The following is a 6,771-nucleotide window of genomic DNA, read 5'->3' on the forward strand; positions in this document are numbered from 1 at the left end:
ATACAGCGCATTTTTCGCGAGTGAAAAATGCTTGCTGGCAGAAATCGATTTTGAGAGCTGACACAAAGGTCCCGCGAGGCTCCAGTTTGTCGAAAGGATGAATAACCCGCATGTTTGTGTTGAGGCTTTTGTCCTATGGCTTTGGAACATAAGGTACAAAACGATCAAGGAGAGTAGGCACATTAGAGCTCGCTACTTGATGATACGTTGCTCCAACTTCTATCTCACAAGTTTATGAGAAGAGAAAATAACTCACGGTACTGTGTCTTCTACTCTTTAGCTCAATCTAACTTGAGAATTCATAGCAGTTTAATACCGGTAAAGCAGTTAGACTACCACTAAAATCTGAGTTTTTTGTGGGATCTCGCGACCCGAGCCTCACACATGAAAATGAATTTATATTTAATATTACAGTTGTATGTTACGATTTTACGGGCATGTACGACATACAGAATGCGCACATCACAATTCTACCCAACACAGCTCTTCAAAACATGACTGACGCACACAATTTTAAATTACAGCGAATTAAATTCCTCTGCGTATCGCAGTTTACTACTGTCTACTCAGATTGCAAGAACGGGACTATTCCGCACGTGCCGACAACGGGTCATGTCCAATTTCTCGAAAGGTTTGGCCATCCAGCATCTGTCATTTTTAGACCGAGGTTTTGTCGTCGCTAATGTTTTTGGCACCGCATTTTATCAGCGGTATGTTTGCAAAAACTTTACATGTTCTTGTGCCCCGACACAGAAGGGGTTGGCCTCGAAATGAGTGAGTCTCAAAGGCCTGAACTCGCGCGTACTCCCCAGTACACTATACTTCATCCCAACGGTCTTCGATCATGTTTTCCAGAAGAAAAAAAACAGTCGGACAAATCTTATCATGAAATCTCATGATAAAGCCATATTTACTGCGTGTCTCGCTTATTGGCTACAGTGCCCAACATAGTGACTTTGGATATGTAAAAACGATCGCAGGATTTTTTGCAATAAATTCAATAAATATTACATTAAGAGATAGATCTGGCACCTTGTCGACCCAAAATTATACCCTTTGCGGTCTTGGAAGGGGTAAAAATTTGGGTTACAGTATACTTGCAAATGTGAGTCTGTAATGATGCTATTTACTACTATTCTCGTGCCTCGCGCTAATCGAACACGACGAACAGTTATTACGAACATCTGATGATTGTTTAGCGAAAGAAAGCAGAAAGTCAATTTGACGTCATTTTTCTAGCCCGTCGCAGTCTCAGACGGGCTGATATACTGTATGTCTGCCACTATAGATTGTAGAGATCTCTATACTGCCACTATACACCAGCTTCCAAACCAGGCTTTTGGTTACGTAATAATTATAGTGCGGGAATATTAATTTACTACGGCTTGTAAGAGCTACGATTAGTGGTGCGTCTGCGTCGCACAGTCGCAACTACAAAAGTTACACTGATCCTAAATTTCTTATTAGGTTTATTTGAATTATTCCACGTCAAAAAAGTTAACAATTAATGACGATTTTCATTCGCACTTGATCCGTATTTTCATTCGCACCATTCGCACCACCTTCGTCATTCGCACTTGGTCCGTATTTTCATTCGCACTATTCGCACAACCTTCGTCGTTCGCACTGCAATTTTTTTCATTCGCACAAGTGCGTACCGTCACACAGGTTGAAAAGCACTGCTATAGTCTATGAAACTTGTAAATCTAATATAACCATTGAAGACCTCACAGGTAGGGGCTGGCGGGAATTGTCCTGCTGAGAGCTGACCGAGGGTTGGGAGTGGACCTCCTTGAAGGTGCCCACAACGCCCAGCCATTTCCTTGTCTGGCCCCCGACCTCAAGGTCGAGGAGTCTCTGATCAACATGTCCCTGTCTGCCCCCGACCGAACGCCTCTAGGTCGGGGGGCCTACAGATCCCTCTCGATGTGAACCGGTTGAGAGTTGGGTCGATGCTCCGTCTAGAAGGGTATACGCCGTGGAGCCTGCGGGGGGGGGGCAGGGTCGAATGCTACGTCGTCACGCAATACCCGAATAAATGACGGCTATGTGTCCGCCCGTCTGAGCATTCGGACCCGCCCACTGGTCTGAGCCCTGAAAGAGATATTGCGCCCGCAAAATCAGAAGCGGAGAGGGGGATGAGCCGAGAATCGGCGACAACTGCTGGTGGTACGCCCGCTCCTATAATTCCTGAAGTCGAAGCTCCCAGACCGAACCGGATGAGCACTTGAGCAGCTTGCTGCCATCAGCCTACGAAGGGATCTAGCCCACCCCATGTGATAGAACTGGGCAAATGAAAAAGGAAAGGACGTAGTTTATTTTTCTCCTTGATGTTTTTGCAGCATATACACCGACTCATGATAGACATACACACGATATGTACATATGCATACCATGAGTGCATATGCCGCTGGACAAGGAAGGTGCAGATATAGCCGTGTATGGCTTTCTAAGTCTTGCACCACCCCTCCATGCTATCCCAGTAATGCATGAGCGCCAAGCAGGGAAGTCATGGATACCACCAGTGTTACTAATCAGGTCTTTGGTCTTACCCGGACGGGGATCGAACCCACGACCTACCGATCAAGAAGCCGGACGTTTCACCATTACGCTATGTTGTCGAACTATTTAGGTGCAGGCATGGCTAAGGTGATTCTTGCATCTATTCGGTGTGACCAGCTTGGCCAGTGACCGTTGCCTTTATGATTAGTGTGATTTACACAAAAACAGCTAAATAAATCAATCTCATTGTTTAAAAGCTCTCCATTTTTTTAGAACAGGTCCGCGGGCGACTCATCTGGTCCTTGCGGGCTACTTTAGACCCGCGTTGGTGACCCCTGATCTAGAATATGGAGCACGAGAGAAGCACTGTCACTGCAATAAGCCGCTTAAATGATGACATAAGCCCGCAAATCCTAATATCCAAGGTTAGAACGAGAACTAAAGAAGAGCGATTCGACTTTACATCAGTTTCAATTGTTAAATAATTTTATAGTAAAATGCGCCAAATTGGAGCCAACGCGCCAAACGTCATTTTTCGTTGCCAACCGACCTTTAAAAGAGCCAAATTTCGGAAATTTGGTTCCCAAATGCGCCAATTGGCAACACTGGTTCGAATTAGTGCTACCATGACGTCAGGAATTTTCAATTGTGACGTAACAGCTGATTGACATGTATGGCAGACATGGGGTGATTACTTCATGAATGTAATCGATTGCGATTACGATTACTTCTGAATCACGCGATTACGATTACAGCAAAATCAGGAAGTAGTCGATTACGATTACGATTACATTGGAAAAGTAATCATGATTACTCACGATTACATTTATTTTGCTTCTTAGAACTAATCTCAGAACAGGGGTGGGCAATTATTTTCCTCCGCGGGCCAAATGAGAAGTAGTAAATACGTTGGCGGGCCAAGTGAAAAATTCTAGCTGTATTCCCAGCGTATTTTGATTTTATTTCTAAATTACATTGTTAATAAATGCTGCTCAGTAAATGTGTTGATGTTAGGTAATTAGAAAATGACGGTATATCTATTTGCCGTCATGATTCGAAACAATGTTAAACCTGATACATTTTTAAATCTCTTTAAACCCCTATTCACGTTCTTCTATTAAGCCTCTAAAACAGTGGTTCTTAAACTTCTTTTAAGCACACCTCCTTTTCTGATAGTAAAAAATTTCGCACCCCTTATCATGATATCACAAAATACTAAAAAGCGCAACCAGAATGCTAACAATACCAACGGATAGTTTGATGGCATGGAAGGTTATGGGTGTTGCTGAGAGAATTCTGAAATATCAAAGTCGGACAATACACAGGGCAACAACCATAAGCTGGGATTAAATCGCGTGGAGTGCGAAAAAATAATCAATAAACTTCGGCTTCGCGCTCCCTCCAGATCAGTGGTTCCCAACCTTTTTCGTTGGCAGGGCCAAATTTAGAATTTCAGAATACGGCCAGGGCCGCACGAATACCAAGGCAATGAAAGGAACCCAAAATAGTTACCGAAATATGAAAATTGGCATTGTTCCGATCATTCGCTTGACGCCATTGGCCATTGTGTTGCCGCGCTCCCGTTGTTCAGAACAATCAACCTTTGCTGCCTATTTCAGAGTAGTTTTATTGTCCTGGCGAGATTTCAATTCGTATTTTTGGAATCAGGGCGACACTTGCTTTCGATAAACACCGACATATCAAATTATTCGGACGCTTGGGTCGCGAGCTATAGGACTACCAATTATGCTGCTTTTTGCCGGCTAAGCAGTACGCATCTCGGCGTATTCAATCGTGAGTCACTTGTTGCACATCTGTACGTAAATTAGTTATCAATACACAGGGCCGTAACAGCCCCCTCCCAAAAAACGTTTGTCTTGGGCCCCCCATAGGGTCATAAACAGAACTTCGAAGCCCCCAGACCCCCTCAGGCTAGATGGCTGTTTACCGCTATTCATCATCTAAATCGGGTGTCCGTTTTAGGCAGCCTCTCTCGACTAATTGACTATAATTCATGATTGAATCGGTCAATATAATCGGGAATTGCATTGGTATCAATTTTTATCCTCTCTCTGCTCACGTAATTAGATTGACCGGTTGAGCCGAGTGAGTTGTGTTTGAAAAGGTAGGACCACTCAATAATAATTAAACATCTTCGGGCGTATACCCGTTGGCAGGAACGAAACAGCACTTCGTCAGTCCCCCAAAAACACTTAGGTCTTGAGCTCCCATAGGGTGATAAACCGACCTCCCGTCCCGTTGTTCGCTTCTGCCACGAAATCAGGATCCCCGTTTAGTGAGCCAGCCTGGAGCGCGAAAATTTTCGATAATTCAAAATAAAATAGGTCAATAACATCGGGAATTGCATATATATTGCTATCAATTACGTGTCCTCTCTGCTCACGTAATCAGATTTACCGGTAGAGCTGAGTGAGGTGTCTTGGAAACTGTATGGCCCTTAAATAATAATTAAACATATTCGGACGGGCGGACCCGTTGGTACGACTTCGTTACATGATGTTATTTGTTATTTCGTGACCTCCAGTCTGCTATATCAAGAAATATAGAATCGCCCAAACATATAATTCATATAATTCTTCCCTGCGAGATGGCAGCCTATTTGTCTCGTGACGTTCAGACTGCCAAGACAGGAACATTCGGCGCCAGTCATTTAGGCGCCTATGGTCAATTATACCTATATGTATTTTGAATATATAAAACGAAGTTTTCGGTCAGCGTATGGGCAGTCCTTATCGGCCAAGGTTTTCTCGCTGCCGATCGTTCTGGCACACTTCATGGAGTCGCATGTTACATGGCCTAAAACTTTATATGTCTTTGTGCGTCGTGGCGCGGTAATGACCAACGCCGATATTCCCACTTCTATAAATCTTGCGTATTTTATCTTGGTCGAAGAGTACCCAATAATTAAGGAACTTGGAAACTTGAAATCGCGCAGCGCGAAAAATCTTTGAAAAAGTTGCATAAAATTTCATAAAATACTCTATAATTTATGCTAATTCACTAAATAATTTTGGCCCCCCTTCGAGCTCGCCCCCCCCCATTGGGGGGCTTGGGGTGCGGCAGTTACGGTCTTGTCAATACCTATATCTATAGGTACTGCCCGTTCAACTGGAAAGTTAGGGCACATTGCATTGAAACAGCAGTGACGTAATCTTAGCAGTCTACTCACAACTTTCCTGCAATCCTAATTGAAAACTCCAGACTCCAAGCCAAGCAAGAGTATTTTATAATTATAATTTTTTTTCATAAATCGATTTCCCAATATTTTTGTGGGGGCCGCAAGAAGGCTAGCTGGGGGCCGCATGCGGCCCTCAGGGCCGCGGTTGGGAATCACTGCTCCAGATGCTTTCACGCTCTCCCTCCTAGTTCGAGAACCATTGCACTGAAGTGTATATCGATAGTACAAAGCTTATTGTCTTGGTCGCTGCATTCAGAGCAGTGTGCAGAGTTAATAGCATTGTTGTTGAGCGAATCTTGCAGTTTTTCTGAAATTTGACCTCCCTGGACCGAGTGTTTCGCGTTTTCGTCATAAAACCGACTTCAATTAAAATCCTTAATCTCGGCGACATGCTAGGCAAAAACTGAAGGGACTGGTTCACCCCGACTCCAGTATACAAATATTTGGTTCTCTAAACCAGTGGTTCTTAACGAGGGCGATTTTGAGAAACAAGGGGTGAAAATACCAAAGGGATCGACTGAGAGGCGACGGGGGCGAAAATGTTAGAACGTCTTGTGGGATATATTGAACTACCACGGCCAAAAATGCAAGCGAAGACGGCTAATTCTGCATATGATTCGAAAGTTGACGAAAAAAAAGTCAACTCAATGGAAAGTAGACGCGGAAACCGGTTTTCGGAGCACCTACTAGGAAAAATGACCTTTCTTTTTTAGTCAATTCACCAGCGATATGAGTTTGGTGAATAAATATCCCGTTGATACGCCCCGTTTATCGGATCCGTAAATACGGGGGGCGAAAATTTGTGTTGAGCTTGATAAGACGGCGATGAGTCGGAAAAGGCTGGGAACCATACTGCTCTAAACCCTCTTTGAATTTAAGTTTTCGGCTTTCTTTTTTACATGCCCGTTCACGTTCAGCCTTTATGGGTGATATATATGATGATTCATGTAGTAATCGCGAGAACTGATTGACTTGTTTTACGAATTAGGGATTTGGAAACGTATCACGGAATGCGTAACGAGACAATGACAACAAAGAAGGTTTGAAAAAATATATATATGGAAAGAATG

This window comes from Botryllus schlosseri, chromosome 6 (assembly GCF_051294905.1).
Source record: "Botryllus schlosseri isolate E-star chromosome 6, Bs_hap1, whole genome shotgun sequence".
Classification (NCBI taxonomy): domain Eukaryota; kingdom Metazoa; phylum Chordata; class Ascidiacea; order Stolidobranchia; family Styelidae; genus Botryllus; species Botryllus schlosseri.